At 36.1% G+C, this 11770-nt stretch overlaps 1 pseudogene; it reads right to left on the bottom strand.

The window, feature by feature from the left end:
• Positions 1-1798: 1798 nt before the first annotated feature.
• On the bottom strand, positions 1799-10016 carry LOC132031450 (E3 ubiquitin-protein ligase WAV3-like; annotated as a pseudogene).
• Between the last annotated feature and the right edge of the window lie 1754 nt (positions 10017-11770).

Here is an 11770-nt window from a genome sequence, read left to right as displayed (position 1 = left end):
TGACTATCTCAATAGTTGAACACTATCCGTAGCTGTGAATTGGAATCTAGGATAGGAATTTGCATGCATAATAAGAATAAATAGGGCTTGTTCGATATAATCGTTTCGCTAATGAGGGTAGGAATATACCCTTTAGCCTTGCTTAGTTAAATACGGAGAAGTAAATGCGTTCTTGTTACCTCTGGCGACCATAGGGATATAGGCGTTATAGTGGCATCTACAGGCTTGTGAGCAACTCGGAAGATACTCATAAAGTTATAATTAACCCGTCAACTAGTAACCCAGGAAATAAGATAGCTAGAATTGTCAGAAGACTAACTGGATTGTCGAAAGCCATGACCCTGAAACTCTCCATCATCTGATAAACCTTACAATCTTTGTCGAAATATTCTCAGTCACAAAAACACCCATCACAAATTGTTTACTTTTCAGTTTTAGTTTAGTTACAAAAAACACCTTGATTTTCACTTTCTTAAATAGTTTTATTCGAATTTGAATTAGTTTGACAGTAGAATCTAAGTCTCTGTGGGATCGATATCTGGACTTAAAAGTTCTATATTACTTGTACGACCACGTATACTTGCGTGTGCATTTGGGAGCAACACCTAACGTATTGGGATTAGGATCACGGCTTAAATAAATTGGACCGTGACATAACTTCAATTCAAAATCTTGCAACTATTGATTTTAATAATTATAGTAAACCATGATGAGATAGCCAATTCAGTTACTTCAAAAACATATCTTGACGCAGTTTATTAATAACCACTTCTTTAAAATAGACTTACTTTCTCATATTGGAGCATTCAATCATGTATATATTCTTGCTTTTGACCCCTTAGAATTTTTATTCTTTTGGTTGTTTTAGTTTTAATCCTTTTCCACTTTTCTTTTAAGAAAACCAACTCAAAAAAGTATGGAGATATAAGAACATATATAATTAAGGTCAACAGTCCGTGAGTGTTTGAGAACATGCATTTCCACCATCAAAATCAGCAAATGCTTTCACCAATTCATTTTCTCTGTGTCAATCCATGTCTTAATATTTGATGTTCTGAAATTTGACTACGCTTTTAGTTGTACAAACTTTGGAAAAGAATTAGAAAAAAAAAAATATTAAGCAGGGCAACTAAATTGCCCTCATATGGGTTTTAATTTGAATACACGTAAAATCGTAAGAGTTGTGCCAATTTTCACTATTCCTAATGAAAGAACGCTGTGAAATGTGATAAAGGCAGTATTTTCACGTACTCTTTAGTTCGTCTTGTAGAAGTAAATTTTTTTTTTTTTTTTTCAAAATATTTGTTTTCAAGCACTGCATAAAATAAAATTATCAGGTGTGCATGGAAATTTATGCAAGTGATGTGCGTGTTATAGACAGTGTCTCTGCCATGTGATTTTAGTTTCATGAAGAACTCACTTTTCTAAACTTTAAATTCTGATGAAAATAGCCTATTTGTAATTTAATCTATTTATTGAAGTAATATTTGCATACATATATAGATGCAAATTTTTATCTCTTCAATATCGATTAAATTTACCAAAAAATCATTTCAGCAAATTTATTAATATATTTCTTGATCGTGCAAAGCACAAGTAAATTCACAAGTATTAGACGTAATATGATCATCTCCAAAGTGATTATGTGAAATCCTCTTGTTCTTGCTTCTTGGAGGGCAAGGAGTTGAGGCAGGAGGAGTTATAATAGTTTTCTTGCTTCAATTATAAAACAAACAAAAAGAAAAGGAAAAAAATTAACCAATAAATAAAGAGCATTCAGAAAATAGGTGAATAGGTATAAAACTGAAAACTCTAAATTTTTCATTCCAATTTATTGAGAAGTCAAACTAAAATAATCTGATTCGTTAATGACTAATGGGAACAGGAAAAGGCAGAATACTATAACTTAATTCCAGGGAGTAAAGCATGAGATGTCCTTCTATTTATTTATCACCATGAGAACTAATGGAGCTAGCAATTTGTTCAACGAGGATTGGTAAAGGTTAAGTTCTGTGACTTAGAAACCATGCTTCTCATACTTGGAATTTCATAGGTATTGCTTGAGCTCCCATCTTGTAGTATTATCTGCGTCGTACTATCACCCCTAGTTGTGGCTCTCTGCCATGAATGTGAGCTCAAACCGGAGAGCACATAGGCTCGTCCCATCTGCTCGTAGAGTTCCTCACTTGCCATCCTCTCTCTGATTTCGGTCAGTTCAGCATCAAGCCTGTTACAAAGACTATCACCTGCTTGGGCAGATGCTGAAGATAAAAGAGAAGATCTTCTGTTAGTTAGCATAGCTTGTGCACCCTCAAGATCCCCCCTCTCTGCCATCTCTTGTGCTTCTTCTATCGTTTCTGTTACTGCTAGCCGGTTTATCTGCCTATCAACCTCCAGACTTACTATTACATCTGCAGGAGACAGAACTTGAGGCCGGCGTATCTTAACTGTCTCACCCTCCACTCTCATCATCTCATTGGACACAATATTTTTGTAAGAACATACCATTTTCAAGAATGATGTTGATGTTTCCACCCTTCCCTCGGGAATGTATACGAGAAATTGTTTCTCCTCATCTGCATACAAGTCCCCGATGTTAACTACGGCTTGCTGTCCTTGTTCATAAATTTCACTTACATATCTGCCTGAAGGGATGGAAACAATGTTTACTCCGGGTGATGGTGCTATGCAGTTAAGATGAAGCTCCCGGGCTACAACACTGAGGAGACCACCAATACACACAGTGGCGGATCCAGGATTTTCATTCAGGGGGTTCGGAAAAAACAAAAGCTGAATATAAAAAAATAATGTTCTCAATGGGAATCGAACCTAGGACAATAGAAACAATTTTGAATACCCTGGACCGCTTGAGCTAACCTTTTGCATTTGTTCACAGTGTTCAAAAGTTAATATATATACATAAATACAGAAAATCTACCTTATATATACACTATAATTTTTTGCCGAGGGTGTTCGGGTGAACACCCTCGGGCCCCTTTAAATCTGCCCCTGAATACACATTGCAAAGGCATCTTGAACAGTAACAAGCAATTCAATGAATGAAAATGTGCCACCTGATGCATCAGAAATAGCATGTAGCATGCATAGCAGAAGAATCATGGTCTGAACCAAAGCCAAATGTATGAACAGGGAAAGTTGACAGATCCTCTGCCTCTGCCACTTCTCTATTGCAAGGACGAATGGAAGATGGCAAAATAATCAGATATCGAGGGATCAATGTTTGGATTTGAGGATCTACGGTTTTGATTTCCATTACGTTAGTTCCTGTTATCACCGTTATATGTGTCTCCCCCATCAGATAAGAGAATGATACTCGCAACTGGATTCTTTTCACGCCTTTCTTCAAGAACACGAGTCCCCATCTTGAGTCCTTCCAAAATTTTTGTCCCACCACTTGCTGAAATACCATTTATAGCCGGTAGAGCCTCTTGACGCCCTTGCTCAGTCATCCTTTGTAAGGGGAAGTTTATATGAGCTCTTGATGAGAAAGTAACAATAGCTAGCCGGTCGGAAAGCCCCAAGTTCTCTATGCACATTGCTTGCTTCAAGAGAGTCAACTTTGATCCATTCATGCTCCCACTAACATCTAGCGCCGTGACCAGGTCAATAGGTGCAAGCTCTAGGTCCTGAGCACCACCTAAGAGTGGTGGTGCTCTTACTCCAACAAGAACTGCAAATTTTGGCACATCTTGAGCAGCAACAACTGCAGGAAATTCTACAAAAGATTTCATGAGGATAGAAGGTGAGGTGGTATGATCCATGCTGATGTTCGGAAGAGGCTCATCATATGAAAATTGAACATGCTGAGGACGGGGTGGAGCAATTATTGGTAGTGGACGAGAGAAGTTAACAGGATCTTCAAGTGATACATGGTAAGGAGACATGCGAGACCTTCCTGCATTTGGAAATTGGAGAGGGATCTCCTGCCATTTGCATCTGCAGATGGGACAAGGTGGTTTCCATGCTTTAACACTATTTCCAATTAAACTGAAGTGGAAAGCATGGCTGCGTTCAGCAATGAATATAGCCTGACCATTCCCATCTTTCATACTCCCAAGGCAAATGACACATTCGCTGTAACAACAAATTAAACGGCAAAGCAGCACATTAATCATTACGAATTTTCACTTAGATCAGTTTGGGTCATATAATTGGAAGGAGAGTGTAACTACCTCGACATTCTCTGTTTTTAACACGATATTACGGTCATACATTTCAAGAAACTTAATAAAATAATTAACAATTTAATTGAAGTGAATGTTCCAATAAAATATACACGAGGACTTGATGCGAAATGCTTAAAAAGTACTAATGATAAGAGGTTGAATCCCGCATTTATGTTTTTAGCAAGAAAAATATTTCATTTTATTCAAGTCTAGACTTGCTGAAGTATCGTGTTTACGGATGATCATACTAGTTTGCTATTGAGTTAATTTCTGAGAAGATCACTTAATTGACAGTTTTTATCTCAGAAAGTCATTCAATTTTATTTTGTAACACACTCAACTAATGGTAATTATCTCAGAAAGTTACTCAATTTTTCTTTGTAACACAAAAGTCACTCAACTAACAGTAATTATCTCAGAAAGTCACTCAACATTATTTTGTAACAGAAAAAAGTCACTCAAATATTTTCATTTCACCTATAACAAGAACATACCCAGTTGAATCCCACAATGTGGGGTCTGGGGAGGATAAAGTGTACAAGATCTTACCCCACCTTGAAGGTAGGGAGGCTGTTCCGAAAGACCCTGCCAAAAGAAAACAAGGGAAAAGAGTCTTAACCAAGAGTAGAATACTCATTTGTCTAAACCACGGACGATTAGTTGTCCCGAATGGGAAAACAACAATTATCTGATACCTATGCAAGCAAGAGGTAAAAAATAATTTGTAGAATAGTTGAAGCATACACAAACTGGTCCGGATGCTAATGTTATTTTGAAGAAATTCTTGACCGCCCATATCTACCTTTGTGAGTAAGGAATTGCGGCTGACGTGAAACATGGGGCTTTTAATTAAAGGTGACAAAAAGGTTTAAAACTTGAGTTAGGGTAACTCTAGTTTTTTTAATTGAGTGGGGGTGATAAACTTTGGATTAGTGATTAGAGAGTTTTAACTTGCCCCAACGTTATATTTTTAACACTTTGACCCCAAGCTTTGTTTTTTACACTTTGCCTTGAAGTTTTGTTTTTAACACTTTGACCCAACCCATATAAACCATAAAATACCCCCTGCCACCCCCCCCCCTCCCCGCTCCATCCCCCCACCCCGCCCCCTATCCTTCCCCCCCCACCCCTACCCCCACCTAAAAAAAATGTTTTTTCAAAAGATTTTGAATTTTTTTTTTGTTTTTTTGTACCACCCAGCCCCACCACCCCCCACCCTCACCAAAAAAAAAATTATTTAAAAAAAAAAAAATTGAAAAGTTTTTGTTTTTGATTTTTTGCACCACCCCCACCCCATCCACCCCCCCCCCGCCCTTGACCCCACGCCCACACCCACCCCCATGCCCCACCAAAAAAAAATGTGTTTTTAAAAAAATTATGAAAAGTTTTTTTTTTGTTTGTTTTTTTGTACCACCCAACCCCTGCACCAACACCCCGCACCCTCGCAAAAAAAATTAATTTTATTTTAAAAAAAAGTTTTGAAAAGTTTTGTTTTTTGGTTTTTTGCACCACCCCACCCCATCCACCCGTCCCCCCGCCCTTGGCCCCACCCCCAAACCCAACCCAAAAAAATATTTTTTTAAAAAAGATTTTGAAAAGGCTTTTTTTTTTTTGCACCACCCCCCCCCCCCCCCCACACACACACACCACCCCTTACCCTCCCAAAAAATATTAATTTCATTTTTTTAAAAAAAATTTGAAAAGTTTTTATTTTTTATTTTTTGCACCACCCCCACCCCATCCACCAACCCCCTCCCGCAAAAAAAAAATCTTAAAAAGAAATTTTTTTCTTTGGTTTCTTACTCCACCCACCCACCCCAAAAAAAATTGTTTACAAAAAAAATTTAAAAAGTTTTTGTTTTTTGTTTTTTGTTTTTTGCACCCACCTACCTGTTCAACAACTATGTCACTTGCTACAACAGATACTACAGTTGTTGCAACAGATACTACACTTGCTGCAACAGATATTACAGTTGTTGCAACAGATACTACTTGATTCACCCATATTTAGTGATCAACAAAGGGAATCAATGATATTTAGTGATAAACAAAGGAAATCAACGATATGTAGTGATCAATATATAATACGTAATCAATTTGATGATATTTTGAGTCAGGAAAGATGATCTACTAAGTCAATATGCACTAAATCGAGTGATCATTAGAGTGAATTGATGTGAACTACTTGATTCACCCATATTTAGTGATAAACAAAGGAAATCAACGATATTTAGTGATCAATGTATAATACTTAATCAATTTGATGTATTTTGAGTCGAGAGAGATGATCTACTAAGTCAGTATGCACTAAATCGAGTGATCATTAGAGTGATTTGATGCGAACTACTTGATTCACCCATATTTAGTGATAAGCAAAGAAAATCAACAATATTTAATGATCAATGTATAATACTTAATCAATTTGATGTATTTTGAGTCAGAAAAGATGATCTACTAAATCAATATGCACTAAATCGAGTGATCATTAGAGTGAATTGATGTGAACTACTTGATTCACCCATATTTAGTGATAAACAAAGGAAATCAACGATATTTAGTGATCAATGTATAATACTTAATCAATTTGATGTATTTTGAGTCAAGAGAGATGATCTACTAAGTCAGTATGCACTAAAGCGAGTGATCATTAGAGTGATTTGATGTGAACTACTTGATTCACCCATATTTAGTGTTAAACAAAGAAAATAAATGGTATTTAGTGATGAATATATATATCTACTAACATCCTTAATGGATTAGATAGTAATTTTATGGATTAGATGGGCAATTCTAAGTGTATTCTTCCTAAATCGAGTGATCATTAGAGTGATTTGATGTGAAGTACTTAATTTGACCATATTTAGTGATAAAAAAATGAATTCAATGTTATTCAGTTTAAACAAAGGAGTTCAATGTGATCAATATTGTGAATATGTTGTAACAATAGAGGAGTTGTTGCAACATATGAGATATCTGCTGCAACATATGAGTAAGTTGTTGCAATCATTCAAACAAGGTGATTAATCTGTTGCAACAACTACGCAACTTGCTTAAACATCAGATCCATCTGTTGAAATAGATTAGTAACTTGTTGCAACTTCTTAAACAAATGTATGATTTGTTGCAACAATTAACTCATCTGTTGTGACATATTTTTTAGTTTTTAAAATAATTTAAGCAATTGTTTAATTTTTTTCGAAAAAGATGAGTAATTTGTTGCAACAACTAAGCAACTTGTTGAAACAGATTAGTAACTTGTTGAAACAAATTAGTAACTTGTTGCAACTTCTTCAACAACTGTATGCATCTGTTGCAACAATTAGTAAGCAAAATAAATAAGTTCATAAACAGAAATTGTTCAACAGCCACCTTGGCTCCAAATACCACAACTAATCAAAATAAATAAGTTCATAAACATCATTCACAAATAACATAAAGGACCAAAAAAAAAAAAAAAAAACAAAACAAAAATTGTTAAACAGCCACCTTGGCTCCAAATACCACAACTTAAGTAATAATTTGTTCAGCAACTGCCTTCTGGGGTGTAGCAGATTTCCTTGATCTACTCCATCCCCTTCATTTCCATCATTAGTTTCTTCATCTTCTAGTTCTTCTCACTTTCTTCATTTGTATCTACTGCTTCTTGGCTCTGTTCTTCATCTATTTCTGACATTTGATTGTCAGTTTGGCTGTCAATTAGACTATATCTTTCCTCAACATTTGCTGATTCATAAATAAATTGTCTACTTGTTGCAATAAGTGTAGAACTTGTTGCACTATACTTATTGCAACAACTACAAATCTGTTGGATATCTTCTACAAATAGAACCAAATAACTGAAGCTATGTCCAACAGATTTAGTTGTGTAGAATATTATCTACTTGTTGCAACAAGTGTAGGACTTGTTGCAACAACTACAAATCTATTGGATATCTTCTACAAAAGAAGCAAACAATCAAGTTATGTCCAACAAGATTAGTGAGTCGTTATACAGATTGTCTACTTGTTGCAAAAAGTGTAGAACTTGTTGCAACAACTACAAATCTGTTGGTTATCTTCTACAAACAGAACTAGATAAATATCAGGACAAGCACAAAAAAACTATCTGTTGGATATATTTTTCTAAATCCTGATCCATATCAGGACAACAGCAGAAAAACCATCCATTTCACTACAAACGCATAACAACAACAACCTAGATTTTATCCAAACTTTTCCTAAATCCAAAAAAAAAAAAAAAAAAATTAGAACTTCCTTTCAAGATTTTTTTTTTTTTTTTGGAATGGGTGGGGGATGCAAAAAACCAAAAATAAAAACTTTTCAAAACTGTTTTTTTAAAAAACAATTTTTTTTTGGGGGGTGGATGAGGGAATTATGAAACCAAAAAAAAAAAAAATTCAAAACTTCTTTTGAAGAAAAATCATTTTTTTGGGTGGGGGGGGGGCAAAAAAATAAAAACAAAAAATTTGCAAAACTTCTTTTTTGGAAGGGTGGTGGGTGAAAAAAACCAAAAAAAAAAAAAACTTTTCTAATTTTTTTTGGGGGGGGGGGGGGGGGGGAGGGAGGTGAGGGGTGGGAGGAGGAGGAGGTTAAAAAAAAATCAAAACTTTAAAAAAAATTGAGGGGTGGGGGCAAGGGTGGTGGTGAAAAAACAAATTAAAAAAATTAAAACTTTTTAAAAAAAAAAAAATTGTGGGGGGCAGGGGTGGGGTGCATGGGAGGAGGGGGAGGGGGGGGGCTAGTGGAAAAGCAAATAAAAAATATCAAAACTTTTTTAAAAAAAAAAAAATTAGGGGGGATGGAGGGGGTGTGTGGGTCGGGGGGAGGGGTAGGAGGAGGAGAAGGGGTGCTGGTGGGTTTTTTTAGATTAAGTTGGGATTTTTTTGTATTTTGTAAAAGATTAAAAAGTTTTAAAAATTAAAATTCGGTCCCATTTAACTTAATCATATAACTTTGGCTGGTCAAACTTATCACCATTTCTAATTAGTAGACTTATTTGTCACTATAAGTTAAATCTTCCGTGAAACATGGTTAGGACAGTACCATTTAAGCGTAGCTTAGTGAGATTGTACCTTACGCATGAGTTGCATTCTAACCACCAATATCTTTTTCTTTTAACTCTAGAAAGGTTAGTGGTCATTTTCAGTGTTAATAAAAAGAAGAAGATGTTTTTACTGATTACAAAGTCAACTTAAAACGTCTGTATGAAAAAAGCCAAGAAAGGTCAACCTTTTATTTTTTTACTACAAAAGGACATTTTTAATCTGGGAACTTTAAATGGGCGTTAAAAGCAAATGAGGACAATATTGTCGATGTATTCCTGTCTTCGCAAGCATAATCCTGGTTTTAGTATCTTGTAAAGATGGATTTTATTAGTTTATTAATTCCTGAAATCGATGCCCAAAAAACATGACAAAATTTAAGATCCAAATATTACCTTCATTGATACGTCCAAACTAATAGTAAATGCAGAACAAAATCACAAATGAAGGGTAGATTAGTAAAAGCAAGATATGAATTTTAGTTAGAGTAAAGCACAAGCTCCAGCAGCAAATTAGTGGCTGCCAAAAAGTAAGAACGGGAACAAGGATGGAGAATTTCCTAATGACAAAAACGGGAAATTTAAAATATCAAAACAAGGAAAAAAAAAGAGGCTCGCGTGGTGGTGCTGAAGCTCCTGGGTGAACGGGACAAAGAGGAGGAGGACGGTGGAATTGCGGGTGATCTGAACTGGGAGTTATGGAAGGAGGGCTCATTTTGGGAATTATTAACGTTAGGCTTAGGCTTAAATGATACTGCCATCTTCAGTTTGCGCCACATCTCTGCCATTCTACCTCTTTTTCTTTTTCTTTTTTTTTTTTCAGAGAGGGAGGGAGGGAGAGAGAGAGATGAGAAGCAAAAAGGGAAACAATGCAAGTGACTGGTTTTATGTGAAACCGAATTGAATATATATTGAGAAGTGAGAGTTTGATTGATGAAGAGATAGAGATGGAGTAATTAAGAGATAAGTTCAACTTTAATGTTATTAATGCATAAGATTTTAACAGATTGAACAATATTTTAACAGATCTATCTGTCCACAAATGACAAATTTGATTTGAAGATCCTCGTCATAATTTAGATATTGTGCTTTACATTTTATCAACAATATGGTCAATCGTAATTTGATATTTGTTCCAATGCGATAAAATTTATTAAGATCTCTTCATTTTTCATCATTTTCAGTTACTTGGACCTCTTCCAGGGTCTTATGTTGTGGTGCTCTTTGAAAGCACTTGCCTCATTATTAAGACCATCTTGATTATTTGCTCCTCTCCATCTTCAAGGAGTTTTATCTTTAGAACTAATTGGTCTATCACACTTCAGCCTTGCAATTAGACTTTGTCCTTCAAGGACTTTAATTCTAATAGGAGCATTTGCAGCTGGAATGTAATGACCCGTTAGGTCGTATTGAGGTTTATCCCTTTTTCACTAAATAACCTTCCTGTAGCTTTAAGATGATGTTTTTGACTTGCAGAGATTGGTGGCATGATTTCCGAGGAAATCGGGTGAGTTTCAGAAAAGAAAAAGGATATATTGGAAATCCTTATGTTAAAAAAACAAAAAAAAAAAAAAAAAAATGGTTGACAAAAGTCAACACTGTGGTTAACGAACCTGTATGCGTGTTTGGACAGTTCCGTTAGGTCAGGAATATAATTTATGACTTAGTGGATAGTCGGGATGGATCCGAGGGGCTCAGGTGTGTTTTGGTTCTTGGTTGAGAAACTAGCTTTTATGATGAATTAGAGTTGACCATGGTCAACATCTGGTCAAGACGACCCCATATGTGTGTTTTGTGTGCGCGAGCAGGTTCGTAGCGTGTGACTAAAATGCGTATTTGATTTGTGTCCGAGCGATTCTGGATGAGTTCCGAAGGTTAAAATCATTTTTGGGAAACTTAGAGGATTTCTGATTCAGCTGGTTCTGGTGTGATCGCACATGCGGACTTTTGGTGGAACTTGCGTAGCCACACCTGTGAGAGGTGGGCCGTAGGTGTGAAGTTTGGCTAAGGGGGAGGGGGTCGCACCTGGGAAGGTAAGGTCGCAGAGCAGCATTGCACATCTTTGGAGGATGTTCGCATCTGCGGGCCTAGGGTGGTTAAGTGGTTCTCGCATCTGCTAGGTTTGACGCACCTGCAATGTCACTAACAGCGTTGTAGTTCTTTTCCCCAAAATTGAACCTAGACAGTTCATTTCATATCTTGAGTTAGAGACCTCGATTTTTGGAGATTTTCCAAGGGTGTATCACAATTCGTCTCTGGTTAAGATTCTAACCTCCCATTTATCATTCTATCTTAGATTCTTAAGCGATTTGATCATTGAAATTATGATTTGAGTTGGAACATTGGGATTTTAAAGCCCTAAGTTGAAAATATGAAATTGTTTCAAATTGAAAATCGAGTTGAAGTCAGACTTGCGTCATTTTTGGGATTTAGGCTCTATGGGTTACGAGTAATCTAATTTTGGGACGAAATTACATTTTTGCCCTCCGGCATTCCAAGTTGCCTTTTTGGGTTCGAAAATTGTATAGCAATATGAGTGTTT

Source organism: Lycium ferocissimum, chromosome 9 (genome assembly GCF_029784015.1).
Source record: "Lycium ferocissimum isolate CSIRO_LF1 chromosome 9, AGI_CSIRO_Lferr_CH_V1, whole genome shotgun sequence".
NCBI lineage: Eukaryota > Viridiplantae > Streptophyta > Magnoliopsida > Solanales > Solanaceae > Lycium > Lycium ferocissimum.
The sequence above is the reverse complement of the archived record's forward strand: the minus strand, read 5'-3'. Positions and strand labels throughout refer to the sequence as shown.